Source organism: Felis catus, chromosome D2 (genome assembly GCF_018350175.1).
Source record: "Felis catus isolate Fca126 chromosome D2, F.catus_Fca126_mat1.0, whole genome shotgun sequence".
NCBI classification, from domain to species: Eukaryota; Metazoa; Chordata; class Mammalia; order Carnivora; family Felidae; genus Felis; species Felis catus.
In genome coordinates this window covers 28,994,982-29,010,764 of record NC_058378.1, presented here as the reverse complement: position 1 = coordinate 29,010,764, position 15,783 = coordinate 28,994,982, and the positions used below count along the sequence as shown (strand labels likewise).

The 15,783-nt window shown below is 40.2% G+C and overlaps 1 protein-coding gene and 2 non-coding genes across 3 annotated transcripts in view; 2 read left to right on the top strand and 1 right to left on the bottom strand.

Moving 5' to 3' along the window:
* The first annotated feature begins 212 nt into the window (after positions 1–212).
* LOC111557164 lies at positions 213–321 on the top strand. The gene has a single exon (XR_002737023.1). It is a non-coding gene; the product is annotated as a U6 spliceosomal RNA (small nuclear RNA).
* Positions 322–7,533: 7,212 nt separating this feature from the next.
* Positions 7,534–7,615, bottom strand: TRNAS-UGA. The gene has a single exon. It is a non-coding gene; the product is annotated as a tRNA-Ser (tRNA).
* Positions 7,616–7,736: 121 nt separating this feature from the next.
* Positions 7,737–15,783, top strand: part of CTNNA3 (catenin alpha 3) — a 1,783,011-nt gene continuing 1,774,964 nt past the window's right edge. The window contains exons 1-2 of the mRNA XM_045040980.1: positions 7,737–8,273; positions 10,594–10,690. The gene's annotated coding sequence lies outside the window, so the exon portion shown is untranslated. The remainder of the gene's footprint in view (positions 8,274–10,593; positions 10,691–15,783) is intronic.

Here is a 15,783-nt window from a genome sequence, read left to right as displayed (position 1 = left end):
TGAGACAATGGATGTAAAGCACTTATCACAGTGCCTGGCCTATGGTTGGAACTCAGAAAATGGCAGTTATTGCTGACCATGCCATGAAGTAGAAGTAATCATTATTACCACTTAGGAGATGAGGAAACTAAGGCTCAGAGAAGTGAAGTGAGCTGCCCAAAGTTACACAACAAGAAAGGGAAGGAGCCTGGTTTTGAAGCCTGGTGGCTCTGGTGCTCCCTTCAGCAGCACATACACTAAACTTGGAATGACACAGGGAAGATTAGTATGGCCCCTGTGCAAGGATATGGCACGCAAATTCGTGAAGTCTAGTGGCTCTGACTTCAAAGTCTCTGTTCTTCCCACTCCCTCAAGGCACTTTACAAATAAATCTGCTAATGTGTATTCATCACACCTTAAGATGCTCAAATCACACCCTAAGGTGAAGGGTTTTGTTTATAACAGAAGATATAGATACAGTACTTCCTATTTTCAGAGCAGTAGTAGCCTATGTTGCAAACTATAGAAAGAGAACATGAGCAAGCATTACCAGGGTCTGCACCTTATCAGATAAGGTGCAGTCTCACTGCACCTTATCAGTCTCACTGCAGTCTCACCGCACCTTATATATTTCTCTCAGTGAAATATATAAGCACAATGTATGGGAGAGAATTCTGGAAGCTTCTGGGCTGTTCTGATGTATTGAGATAAAATGATCTTAGAAAACATTCACTCCCAGCTTTGCCGCTTGATGTCTTTTTTTGGTGTCTTAAGATTTCATAGATCTGTTAACTAGCCTCTTAGCAGAGTCCCAATTAACCATATATTAACATTTATAACTTGGAAAGATCTTTTTCATTATACTAGGATGAATTCTCTGGTCTGTGGGCCAACTCCAGCCTGCTACCTGTTCTTGAAAATGAAGTTCTATTGGAACATGACCACACTCATTTGTTCAAGGCTTCTTTCATGCTACAAAGGCAGAGTTGAGTAGTTACAACAGAAACTACATAGCCTACAAAGCCTAAAATATTTACGAGCTGACATCTTATAGAAAGTTTGCTGATCTCTGCACTGGGGAAACATGTACAAAAAGTAAGTGTGGCATTTCTGTGCCCCAACATCCTAACACACATTATTTCAAAGCACTAATAGTTTGTCTCCACTGACGTATGTGGCTTAACATCTGGGAAGATACGTACCTTTTATATGGACATTCTATGTACTCATATGTCTTGTGTTTTCACATAAAATGTTTCTAAAGTCTCCTCCCTGGATAAATACTCTGAGAATCTTGTCTCAGATGAATATGTTTGGGAGGGAAACATATTCCCTAAATGTGTTTGGGGAGAAACATGGTATGAAGGGACAAAGGGCTTTAAGATCCCTTGGGAAGGACCAGGGGATTTATGAAGTAACCAGGTTGGGGCTGTGCCCTACCTCAGTACCTGAGTAAGAAGCTTACCAATCCGTGGCTCTTCTCTATCTCTGACCTCAAGCATCAGAGAGTTGAAAGAGCATAAAGCTTATGGGTCATGTTTTCTGTTACTAGAGTCTTCTGAATGGCCTAGAGATGCCAAAGGAGACCTAGCCTTGCTCTCTCATGCCTCTGGGGTCAGTCCAGTGCCAGACAAAGCAGTGAAGGTAAATCTATCACATCCTGTCTTGAGGCCTCAGAGTCCAGTCCCTGAAAGAGTGTCCCCAGACCTCTGGGAGGCCTGGATGTCAGGGAGAGTGGGAAGGAAATTGAAATAACTTGTTTCCCATGACATCCAGTCTATTAGCTTGAGTGAACTTGACTGATCAACTTTGTGTAGGTTGGGAAGAAAACTAGTTGTTAGAACAAGAGCTGAAAGCTCTAAGTTTTTTCTATCAGTTCCTCAAACGGTCATCTGAAATTTCTAGTATCAGAGCTTCTGTCTCTCTAATTCTGCAGGGGCTAAGACTCAGCTATCTCTATTAGTCATTTGTATTCTAGTATGTAGAGAGGGCCTAAGACCATGTGGTCTTGGGGGTGTAAGGCCTCCAAAAGTGGACATGGGGGGCTTGTCCAAACCAGACAGGACTTAGGATACAAGCTTCACACATGTCCTAGGCCAGCCCGATCTCTTAATCCCTTTTTCACTGTCTCACTACACAACAATGCCTCTATTAATGAAACCTCTGGGGATGAAACTCCTTTACAATGAACATGATGTGTTAAAACAAAATAACAGCTTCATAAATCACACTAAACAGTACTGCAATATATCAGGTGGTTCAGCTGCAATATTCCTGCTGATTTAGGTAGTCAGGGCACAAATCTCCTCAGGCACGGTTTTGATTCATCTCTCCAAGTTGAAGGAAAACAGAGTCTACCTACCCTCATTGGAGACTCTATCTCCCACTGTTTCAGGTATTCTGAGGCCTCTTGTTCTCTGACTTTCCCAACCACAAAATTCATTCAACAAAATTATTTATTGAGGGCCCACTAAGTATAAGATAAGGAGATCTAGTGGTTAAATGAACACACACACACAGACACACACCCCACACACGTTCACACAAGGGGAAATCAAGCAAATATTCATACTAGTGTATTACAGAGTATGATAAGTGTTGTGAAATCATGTAAGAAGGGAACCTGGCAAGTTTAAAGGGGAGGATGACATTGGAATATGTGTAAAATTCCTAATCTTGGGAAGAGTTTCGTTCCTTCAAGAACTAAAAGAAAGGACAATACATCTGGCTAGAGAATGGATGGGAGAAGCCCAATAGGTATGCTGGCTGGATCATTGGGAGACATAGATTCATGCTAAGGATTTTAGTCTGAATTTTATTTTAATGTTTATTTATTTTGAGAGAGAGTCAGAGAGGAAGGAAAGGAGAGACAATCCCAAGTGGGTTCCGTGCTGTCAGTGTAGAGCCCCATGCAGGGCTTGATCCCACAAACCACTAGATAATGACCTGAGCTGAAATCAACTGCCACCCAGGCGCCCCAAGTCTGTATTGTTAAGAGCATATGGGAATCCCCAGAAGGGTTTACAGGAGGAGGTTTATAAGCTCAAATGCACATCTTGAAGAAAATTTTATTTTATGGACAACAGATTGAAAGGGAGGAAGAGTGGATGGGGGAAGACAAGAGGCTGAGATGTAGTGGAGGTGAGAGGTCATGTTGATTTAGACCGTGTGGTAGTGGTAGATTTGGAACAAAGTAGATTTTGAGCATATTTAGGGGTAAACTCAGTTGTATTTGGGTTGGATAGGAAATGTGGTAAAGGATAGGCAGTATCAGGGTGATTCCAAGTGGGTGTGTCCTGCTCCATGGTTGGAGATGCCACAAGCTGAGTGAAGAACATAAACATAGAGAAGGACATGGATTTGGAAGGGAAGGGAAGATTATGAGTTCCACATTTGCTAACAGATCACAATTTGAAAAAAGTTCACTTTAGTCTATTTACATTTAAAACCTATGAATTCTGGGAAGTTGAAGGATTTATCTTTTATTCATAGAAGTGGGTAGAGAAATATATGGGTAAAAAGGAGACTTCAGTGTCATATTTATAACCTCCTCTACCTTTGAAGGGGAGCCTCTTTGATTGCTGGGCATACTGAAGCCAGTGCACAGGGAATTGCTCTGTAGCATAAAAGATTGAAAAAGTAGCGGTCCTGAGGGGCAGTCTTCAAGATCATGTACCTTGTGAGGCTGGACTGGAAAAAGCAGGCTCTAGGAGATGCACAGGAAGGTGAGGAGGTAGGAGGACTCTGGAGTAGAGAAACATGGAAAGAGGAGGTGAGGTAGTGTCCTTCCTCTGAGAAGTACACTGCAGAACCTTGTCCACATCTTCCCTGTAAAATATTCCATAGATTTTCTTTTGCTTACCACGGAGAGAGCTGAAATTGGGTTATAGGAATGCCAGGGTGAAAGTGAACCACGTTTAGGAAGATGGGAACGGGAGTTGACCCACAGAGATGAAAATGTACATGTGCTTGCCTCCTGGCTCAATCTGCCCTTTCAGCACTATAAGACAAGGGACTGGGAGAAAAAGAAAAAGGTGAGGAAAAAATAAGAGAAGGGAAGGCAATGGGAAGGGAAGGAAGGGTACCTTGTTGGGGTACTATTCTCTGTCTTCTTAAATTAAAAATATACTGTGAGGAGGATACTGTATATTAAATTAATTCATACTAAGTCAAAGGATAATGACTTTCAAAAGGAAAATGGCTATTGACCCCTTCATCCCCTTTCATGGGGCATTCTTGGGGTGGAGGTGGTTTTGTGTGCTTACTCGTGTATTTATTCAGTCCTTCATCAAAAATTTGTTAAGTACTTACTTTCTTTGTTTTGTGAATTTTATTTTACTTTTTTTAAAAAAAGTTTTTATTTTTTTATTTTGAGAGAGACAGAGAGAGAGAGAACACAAGTGAGGAAGGAGCAGAGAGAGAATCCCAAGTAGGCCCTGCACTGTCAGCACAGAGCCCAGTGCAGGGCTTGAACCCAAGCACCCTGAGATCATGGCCTGAGCTGAAACCAAGAGTCAGGCACCTAACCGCCTGAGCCACCCAGGTGCCCCTATTGAGTACCTTTTCTGTGCTAGGCAGGGGTATGAAGATAAGAGTCATGATGCCTTATATATTTGCAGGGAATTTACCACTTAATGGGAAGAGAGGCCAACAGAAACATTTCAATAGGATCCCTGCTATATTAGGGAATAGGAGAATATAAAAGGGGCTTATGAACCAGCCTGGGGGATTGCAGGAATGCTTTATCCACAAGGAGATACTTGAAGAGAAAACATGAGTTTCCATTAGGTGATGAAGCAGTGAGGAAGGAAGCTAAATCTTGTATTTGGAAGAAAAAAAATGACTGGGGCTGAGTTAAGCAGAAAACATACTAACTTACCGTAAGAATATTGAATAGCTCAAAGAATTACCAGGAAGGCCACAAAGCCACTTTTGGAAAATGAGAGAAGAGTAAGTTGGCTAGGCAAAATCCAAGATCATTTCAGGCTGACACCACAAAGGCAGCCTGGTATAGACAATACTGTCACTGATGCTGAACAACTATAAACCCCCGTTGCAGCCTTGGTGCTGCTGCTGTAGCAATGCTTATGGTTGCCATTATGGCCTCTCCTAACCACTGGGATGCATCCTTGCATTCTTTGTATTAATAGCTCTGATTGAAAGTTGCAGGTGGGCATATCTGATTGTCTGGGCCTACGTAACACCCTGCCTCTCTAGCTGTAAGGGAGTCTTGGAAAGCAAATACGTGGCTTTTTCAGCATCTATAATGGGAATGGGGCAGGAGGGTAGATTGCAGCCTTGTACCTGGATTCAAAAAGAGAGCAAGTCCTCTAAATAGGAAGGGAGTTCAAATGATGGACAACCTTCTTTTACTAATGAGGGGAGAAGGATGGAAGCAAGAGAAAGATATTTTAGGTAATTGTATGTGAATATGTAGAAAGCTTCAAAGGCATGATGAGCTATAATGCAGTGTTGGGAGGCCTGTTAATAACTCAAAAGGAGATGGGAGAGAGAAGAAGGAAGGCTAGGAAAGGCAGACAAGGGACTTGTTTCAAAGGTTTTATGCTTACAAGTTTTGCCTTTCCTTTTAGAGGGGTGTGGCAGATACAGTTGGTTGCCGGCTCAGTATCCATTCATCTTTCTTCCTTACCAATGAAATTCCAATTTTGATTTGGATAGCTATATACCCAGCTAGAATTCCTTGTAGCTAGTAGTAGCCTTGTTACACAGTTCAAGTAAATGAGACATAAACTGAGGGTTCCTGTCTCTCTCCTTCCTAGCTGAATACAGATGTGAGCTCTGGAGGTACAGCAACCATCTTAGGATGATGAGACAACAAGTAGGGGACAAGGTCAATGTATTAAATGGCAGGACAGAAAGATGGAAAGAGTGCTGCTCCCTGTTTCATTTGAGAACTGCCTACTCCCAGATTTCTTGAGACAAGTCCCTATGTGTTTAAGTCACTAGAGTTGGATTTTCTGTTTTTTATTTGTTTTTGCTTTTTTTTTCAGCAGAATGTGATCCTGACTGAAAGAGGGAAGGAGACCAGCTAGGAAACCAATACAGCCATTTATAAGTGACTTCGTGGGGCCAGAAGAGGTGGAATTGGGAAGAGAGGATGGACTGAAGATGTGAATGTGGTGAATGTATATGATGAGATAAGTGTCAACGAATGTGGTGAATGTATATGATGAGATAAGTGTCAAATGGGATGGGGGCTATGTGGGTGGAATCTACTTCAGGTACCCCAGAAAACCATCCCTAGCATTGAGGTGTTAGAGAACTCCGTAAGAACACCTGGCAATCGTGGGGTGGGGAGGAGATTGTGACAGTAGGTGAAAGGGAGAAAGAGAGGATGTGTATGGTTTTAAAGACTAACTTCACAAGTTTCTTTTTATTATTATTTTTTAATGTTTATTTTACTTTTGAGACAGAGAGAGACAGAGCATGAACAGGGGAGGGTCAGAGAGAGAGGGAGACACAGAATCCAAAACAGGCTCCAGGATCTGAGCTGTTAGCACAGAGCCAGACGCTGGGCTTGAACTCAACACTGTGAGATCATAACCTGAGCCGAAGCCGGACGCTTAACCGACTGAGCCACCCACCCAGGCGCCCACACAAATTTCTTTGTAAATAATACACACATTTTACAATGTTAAGCAAAAAACTGTTAAAACTATTAAAATCTTTCCAAATTCCACTACCCAGAGATAATAATTAGTGCTAACATTTTGATTATTTCTTTCCAGCCCCTAGTGTTTTTGTCCCATTCTTGCCATAAAAATGATTCTATAAATAGTTTAACAAAAATGTGATCATTATATATATTGTTTTCTAGTCTGTCCAACATTTTGGATTTGGCAAAACTGAGAAGGCCTTCTCATGTCATCACTATCATTTTAGTGGCTACATGCATGGTGTTCCATTCTGTGGATGTAACTATCATGCTATAGAAGTCAAACTTAAAAATTTTTTTTATTGTTTCTCAATTCGTACCACTTCTGGATGCAGTGGGGACAACTATTGAAGGTGATTCTGGGATTGAAAAAGAGGTGGCATTAACCTTGTCATCAGTTTTATTTTTATTTTATTTTTCTTAGGTTATTTTAATTCCAGGATAGTTAACAATATTCTATTAGTTTCTGGTGAACAATATAGCGATTTAACACTTTCATTCACCACCTTGTGCTTATCACTTATTTAACCCGTTACCACCCTCGCCATTAGTTTTCATATGATAGCTTGTCTGGGCTGTGATAGCCCAAAACATTGTGACAATATTTACCTTATTTTATTTATATTTCGCGAACTTGCCTTCACATTGAAGACCAAGTTTCTGAAACCATTACCTTGCTGGCTACGACAAAGGAAGATTTTTCTCTTTAGCGTAAATACATGTTTGGAGCACTGCAACGTATTGGTTTTTCTTTTGACACATTAAACTTTGTAGGTGAGCCATTTAGCTCGCAGGAATGGGAAATGCAGCAGTTCAAGTAAAGGTTATTGTTTTAAGGTGTACATTTAGAAAGGGAAAAAAAGGAAGCCACCCGCTTCCGCAGCGAGCAGGGTTCGAACCTGCGCGGGGAGACCCCATTGGATTTCAAGTCCAACGCCTTAACCACTCGGCCATCGCTGCCACGGAGACGATGCGCAGGCACAAATACTTTAGTACAATAACTGCGCGCAGGCGCGCCATGCCCACCAAGAGGCGGAGCCTACAGACTCCCTGAGCTCGGTTTAGAGAGGCGTCGGAGGCTGACCGCACAGCTTTCGTGAACTACATCGTGAAAGCTAAGAAATAGAAACTCCCTGAAGGAGTTTAAGTAGACTCTTTTAAATAGGAGGCCTGGGAAACCCTTGCCTTCGCTGCATTACGAAAATCGCAAACTTGTTTGGCTTCTGGTCACTGACCTGATTTTTGCCCTCCCCCTTCCTCATTAGGTCATCGAGAGAGCTGTGAAACAAAGACTTCTTCTGTTCAGTTCTGCGGGCCCGCGCTCTGGAAAATTTCTATTTCTGCGGGGTGTGCGTGTTCTGCGTTCCCGCGTTGGCCGCGACGCCTGGAACCCTCCTCTGTGCGGCATGGAGGGAGGCGTGAGGAGTCATACAGCTACTTGTGGGCTCAACTCTCCCGAGCTCCTCCCCAAGCAGCCGTCTCTCATTACCCGCCCCCGCCCCCAGGGATCGCTTTACTGTTGAGCCCTGGTGGAAGAAATTGGGCCCTAAGTGTGGTCTCAGCTGTCAAGTGTTGAGGTGCCTGGAAAGTGGTTTGAAAACCAAGTTCTGCGCATTAGGTCTGCATTCTGCCTTTAAGTATCATTAGTTTCCTCCCTTCAGCGCTAGGCTCTTTTTTTGGTTTACTTTGTTGAAGCTCTAAGACCGGGTAGGTCCATTCTATGCCGCCTACCTTAGGGAACAGAGGCCCGGGATTGTGGCGCGTGGGTGGGTGCGGCAGACTCCAGGGTGCAAGCGCAGCTTCTTACCCGCGCACGTGGAGGTACGCCCTCGCCCTCCCACCCCGGGCATCAAATGGTTGATGCAAGATTTGGGAAAAAAGAATAGGTAGACTTTTTCTAAATTTCTAAATTTCTTTTTAAATTTAAACTTTTAAAATTCTAACAGCGTTCATGGAAAGAGACTTCACCATGTATGTATCTCATAGTGTTACCTCAGGAAGGCAAATCCTTGCCTTTTGGAAACCTGGATGTTAAGTGAACTCACTTGATGTGTGAATTTTTTTGAGAATTTTCCATACTATTTTTTTTTCATACTGTTTCTTTTAACTAAATTACGGTGCTAAGTGTCTAAACGGATTTAAAGGGGAACAAAATAAGAATTATAAAAAAAGTTTTTATCTAGTTTGAGATTTTTAGAATTTTTATCTTTTTTTTTTTTTTTTTTTTTTGGTCTGTTTTTAATTTGACAAAGCTACAGGAATGGTGCCAATTTCTCTATGAATACTATACGGGAACAAAGTTACTCCTGACAATCCCAGGCATAAGTTTTACCATATATGTGAACTTTATTTGGCACTTTTCCAATAGAGATTTTCCAAGAAGAAATAATACCTTGTTCTTGTGCTGTGAAATAACCTATCATTTAATCTTACTATTATATTAGTTGTATCTTGATTTGGAAGTCTTCTTAAAAATTTTTTCTTCTGTGCAGTTGAATGATAGTATTTACTGAAAGCCTTTTTTCTTCCTTAACCTCCCCTTCCCCTTTTAGGAATTGTCTTCACTTAAAAGCTTGACAGTAATGGGAATTTATTATGGTTACAATAATTTAACTGAGAAATCTACTCTGAGGGTTTCTTGTTCATTTTTTGGTTTATTTTTGTTGGGAAGAGAAGACTGCAAAGGAAAGGAATCTGTTACACAGTTAATATGTATTTGGTGAGAACAACTGTGATTAAAATTTCTTTGCAACATTTCAGAAGTGAAATAACTACATTAACATTTAATTTTCAGCTTATTTGAGTTAATGTAGGTTTTCAGAAAATGAAATTGCTTTTTTTTCTGATTTATCGTGTTGTGAAAATGATTCAAGAGATCAAAAATTATTACAGGTGTTTTCACAAAGTGTGAATTTACAAATGAATTCTTTCAGTTGCAACTTTAGGTCTTCAGCAATGCCATTTAACGCAATAAATGGCAGGTAAGGGAAAAAGAAGTAAAATACATGTTTCCAACATAATTATAACATAAATGTATTATGATTCACAGTAGCAACCTAAAACGTTGATTTTCCATCGTGGACATTTTACTCTACAAAGGTCCCCTGGTGATTCTGATTCTGATTTACTCTACAGAGGTCCCCCTCTAAACTACCCCCAGATTCGTTTATGTGGTAGCTTTTATTAAACAATTTGGGTGTGGAAGGCAAATATCTTATGGCTTTCTCTAAAACCTTTCTTGATGCCACTTTCAGAGGCAGAATACTGAGGGAAGGGGTTATGTTTTAGGAGCAGTATTGGCTCTTTTTATAGCAATCAAAATTTATTTTGAATTATTTTGGTGGTTTTTTTTTTTTTTTTTTTTTGAGAGAGAAAGAGCATGTGAGCAGGGGTAGAGGGGCAGAGGGAGAGAGAGAGAGAGAGAGAGAGAGAATGAGAATCTTAGGCTGTATGCTCAGTGAGGATCCCAACGCAGGGCTTGATCCCATGACCCTGGAATCATGACCCAAGCAGAAATCAAGAGTCAGACGCTCAACCAGCTGAGCCACCCAGTTGCCCCAGTGGTGGTTTTTTTTTTTTTTTTTTTGAATGAAAAATTCATACAGTTTTAATGTTGGAAGAGACGTTAAAGCTAGTCCAATCCCCACCCCCCCTTTTTTTTATAGACAGGAAACTGGCCCATGAATGGCTTGCCCAAGGTCATGTAGCTAATTAGTGGTAGATTTAAGACTAATTTGTTGTTTGCCCAGTGTTACTAGATTTTGTTGCCTTCATGTATTCTTTGTCGGTCTCTGGCTCAATGGCATGTAGATCAAGGAATGTGTATATGGCAATAGAGTCAATAGTAGGAGAGAGTTGTGAGTTGAATGTTGAAGGCCTATGAGATATCAGAAAATTGATATATTGTGGTGGATTATTTTTGTTTTTCTTTATTCCAGTATCCATCCCCCCCAACTGATGATGACACTTCATTTGTGCTTAAAGAGGATCACTTCACCTTCATTGGATACAGCCTTACTTCAGCTGTTAATCAAGGTATCCCACCTCTTCTAAGCGGTAATCATGTGACATATATATATATATATATATATTTTTTTTTTTCCTACAAAACAAATTACAAAAAATTTAGTGACTTAAAACACCATGAACTTATTATTTCACAGTTTCTATTTGTGTCAGGAATGTGGTCATGAGTGTGGTTGTAGGTTGAATAGGTTCTCTGCTGTCAGGGTCTGACCAGATTTCAAGATGGTGACTGGGACTTTGGTCTCATCAAGGGCTTGGGGTCCTCTTCCAAGGTCACTAGTTGTTGGCAGAATTCAGCTTCTGTGGTTGTAGGACTTGTTAGCTGTCAGTGGAGGACCATTCTCAGCTGCTAGAGGTTGTACCTTATCATGTGGCCCTCTCTACAGCATGGTAATTTGCTTCTTTAAGGCCATCAGAAGAATTACTCTCTAGTTTACTACAGTGGAGTTTTATGTATTATAATGTAATTGCAGAAGTAACTACTGCATTTTATTCACAATTCCAGCTCCAGTGAGGGGGATCATATAGGGTGTGTACCAATAGCTGGGGCAGGGATCTTGGGAGCCATATTAGAATCCTGCCTACCATGTAACTCAAGCTGGGTCAATCAGATCCTCTCTAAATCCCTGCTCTTTCTGTTACACAATTGTATTTTTATGGACATCCCACACAAAACACATACATAGTAATTGGTGAGAGGTGAGCAGAGTCTGGGAATTTTACCTTAGCTGCCTTACATGCTTTTGTACCTGATTTGAAAGAAAAAGAATTGGCAGCAACTGCATAGTTTTAGAGGCTTAGCCATCATTCAGGTTTTTTGAATTTAATTTTTATTGATTGCAGAATAACTCTAACTGTACATTTTAGACAACATATGTTAGGGAGCTTAGTTCAAATTGGCCACAAAATTTTACTTAAGTTATTGGCAACAAAACGTCATGAAGGTTTAGCTGGTAAATTACAGGCATCATGAAAAGTGATAGAAATAATTATGGAATTGCTGCATAGTGAGTGACATTTGAAGCCTAAACAATTGATTGTGGGTTGCTTTATAGTCATCATATTACTTACAAATATATGTTCGAGGAAGATTGGAGATATATCCTACTGAGCACTAGAGCAACTTATTTATAGGGTTTTCCTACCTAATTGGTCCCCTAATGCCATGCCAGTTAAGAATTAAGTAAGTGAGGGGCGCCTGAGTGGCGCAGTCGGTTAAGCGTCTGACTTCAGCCAGGTCACGATCTCGAGGTCCGTGAGTTCGAGCCCCGCGTCAGGCTCTGAGCCATCAGCCCAGATGCTCTGGGCTGATGGCTCAGAGCCTGGAGCCTGTTTCCGATTCTGTGTCTGCCTCTCTCTCTGCCCCTCCCCCGTTCATGCTCTGTCTCTCTCTGTCCCAAAAATAAATAAACGTTGAAAAAAAAATTAAAAAAAAAAAAAGAAATTGAAAAAGAACAGAGTCTTTTTCTTTCTTTCTTTTTATTAGAATAGAACTTTATTAGTGGGTGTCATCAAAATTAAAGATGATTTGTACTTTTAAAGTATGCAATAAATTTGATACATTAATCATTTTTAATAAGTTTTTATTTTAATTACCCAGTGCTCATCACAAGTGCAATCCTTAATACCGATCACCTATTGCACTGGTACCCCCACGCTACTCCCCTCTGGTAGCCATCAGTTTGTTCTCTGCAGTTAAGAGTCTGTTTCTTGGTTTGCCTCTCTCTCTCTCTCTCTCTCTCTCTCTCTCTCTCTCTCTCTCTCTCTCTCTCTCTCTCTTGCCCTTTGCTTGTTTGTTTTGTTTCTTAACTTCCACATATGGTGAAATCATATGGTATTTTTCTTTCTTTGACTGACTTATTTTGCTTAGCATAATACTCTCGTTCCATCCTTGTCACCACAAATGGCAAGATTTCATTTTTTTTAATGTCTGAATAACATTCCATTGTAATTATATACCACATCTTCTTTATCCATTCATCAGTTGATGGTCACTGGGTTGCTTCCCTAATTTGGCTATTGTAGATAACCAAATATTTAGCATACAGGTGCATGTATCCCTTTCAATCTGTTTGTATTCTTTCCATTAACGCCAGTAATGCAATTGCTGGAGTGTAGGGCAGTACTATTTTAAACTTTTTGAGGACCTCCCACCCCCCTGTTTTCCGGAGTGATTGCACCAGTTGGTATTCTCAACAACAATGTAAGAGGGTTTCTGTTTCTCCACACCCTTGCCAACACCTGTTGTTTCTTAACGTTTTTGAATTTACCTGGTCTGACCTGTGTGAGGTTATATCTCACTGTAGTTTTGATTTGCATTTCCCTGATGATAAGTGATGATGAGCATCTTTTCATGTGTCTGCTGGCCATCTGTATATCTTCTTTGGAGAAATGTCTGTTTATGTCTCCTGCCCATTTTTATTTATTTAAAAAAAAATTTTTTTTTTTCAACGTTTGTTTATTTTTGGGACAGAGAGAGACAGAGCATGAACGGGGGAGGGGCAGAGAGAGAGGGAGACACAGAATCAGAAACAGGCTCCAGTCTCTGAGCCATCAGCCCAGAGCCCGACTCGGGGCTCGAACTCACGGACCGTGAGATCATGACCTGGCTGAAGTCGGACGCTTAACTGACTGCGCCACCCAGGCGCCCCTCTCCTGCCCATTTTTAAATTGTATTATTTTTTTTGGGGGGGGTGTTGAGTTTTAGAAGTTCTTTATATATGTTGGATACTAATTCTTTATCACATATGTCATTTGAAAATATATTCTCTTATTCTGTAGGTTGCCTTTTACTTTTGTTGATTGTTTTGCTGTGCAGAAGCTTTTTATTTTGATGTAGTCCCAATAGTTTATTTTTGCTTTTGTTTCCTTTGCCTCAGGGGACCTATCTAGAAAAAACTTGCTATGCTGATGTTAGAGAAATTACTGTCTGTGCTTTCTTCTAGTATTTTTATGGCTTAGGTCTCACATTTAGGTCTTTAATCCATTTTAATAAAAAAATCCATTTATTTTTGTGTATGGTGTAAGTGGTCCAGGTTCATTCTTCTGCGTCTGGCTGCCTGGTTTTCCCAGCATCATTTGTTGCAGAGATTGTCTTTTACTCACTGGATATTCTTTTCTGCTTTGTTGATGATTAATTGACCATATAATTATGGGTTTAATTCTGGATTTTCTATTCTGTTCCACTGATCTGTGTGTCTGCTTTTGTGCCAGTACCATACTGTTTTGATCACTACAGCTTTGTAATAATAACTTAAAGTCTGGAATTACTATGCCTCCAGCTTTGTTTTTGTTTTTCAAGATTGCTTTGGCTATTTGGGGTCTTTTGTGGTTCAATACAGATTTTAGAATTGTTTTTTTTTTTTTTTGTTTGTTCTGTGAAAAATGCTTTTGGTATTTTGATAAGTATTGCATTAAATGTATAGATTACTTTTGGTAGCATAGACATTTTAACAGTGTTTGTTCTTCCAGTACAGGAGCATGGAATGTCTTTCCATTTCTTTGTGTCGTCCTCAATTTCTTTTATCAGCATTTTGTAGTTTTCAGAGTATAGATCTTTCACCTCTAGGTTAGATTTACTCCTAGTTATCTTATTATTTTGTTGCAGTTGTAAATTGGATTGTTTTCTTAATTTCTTTTTCTGCTGCTTTGCTATTGATGTATAGAAATGCAACAGATTTTGGTATGTTGATTTTGTATACTGTTATAGACATTCACTAGCTAACAGTGAAAGTTTTCCTTCTTCCTTACCAATTTGGATGCCTTTTACTTCTTTATCTTATCTGACTGTTGTGGCTAGGACTTCCAGTATTATGTTGAATAAAAGGGGTGAGAGTGGACAACCTTGTTTCTTCCTGACCTTAGGGGAAAGGCTCTCAGTTTTTCTCCATTGAGGATGATGTTAGCTGTTACTATGATGAGGTATGTTCCCTCTAAACCTACCTTGTTGAAGGTTTTTATCATGAATGGATGTTGTACTTTGTCAAATGCTTTTTCTGCATCTATTGAAATGATCATATGGTTCTTATCCTTTCCCTTATTGATGTGCTGTATCACGTTGATTGATTTTTATTTATTATTTTTATTTTTTTTTTATTTTTGGGACAGAGAGAGACAGAGCATGAACGGGGGAGGGGCAGAGAGAGAGGGAGACACAGAATCGGAAACAGGCTCCAGGCTCTGAGCCATCAGCCCAGAGCCTGATGCGGGGCTCGAACTCACGGACCGCGAGATCGTGACCTGGCTGAAGTCGGACGCTTAACCGACTGCGCCACCCAGGCGCCCCACACGTTTATTGATTTGCAAATATTGAACCACCCTTGCAACTCAGGAATAAATTTCACTTCATTGTAGTGAATCATTTCTTAAATGTAGTTTTGAATTTGGTTTCCTAATATTTTGTTGAGGAGTTTTACGTGTATATTCATCAGAAATATTAGTTTGTAGTTCTCTTTTTTTTTATGGTATCTTTATCTGGTTTTGGTATCAGGGTAATGCTGGCATCATAGAATTAAATGGGAATATTGCCTTCATTTTCTATTTTTTTTAGAATAGTTTAACAAGAATAGGTATTAACTCTTCTGTAAAATTTTTTAATGTTTATTTTTGAGAGAGAGAGAGAACGTACATGAATGGGGGAGGGGGGCAGAGAGAGAGGGAAACACAGAATTCGAAGCAGGCTCCAGGCTCTGAGCTGTCAGCACAGAGCCCAACGTGGGGCTTGAACTCACAAACTGTGAGATGGTGACTGGAGCTGAAGTCGGACACATAACATACTGAGCCACCCAGTCACTCCAGGTACTAACTCTTCTTTAAAGGTCTGGCAGAATTCCCCTGGGAAGCCATCTGGCTTTGGACTTTGTTTGTTGGGAGATATGTGGTTACTGATTCAGTTTTTTTGCTGGTAATTTGTCTGTTGAAATTTTCTATTTTCTTTTGTTTCAGTTTTGGTAACTTATATGTTTCTAGGAATTAATCCATTTCTTTTAGGTTGTCCAATTTGTTGGCATATAGTTTTTTATAATATGTTACAATTATTTGTATTTCTCTGGTGTTTGTTATTTCTCCTCATTTGTGATTTTATTTACTTGCATCCTCTTTTT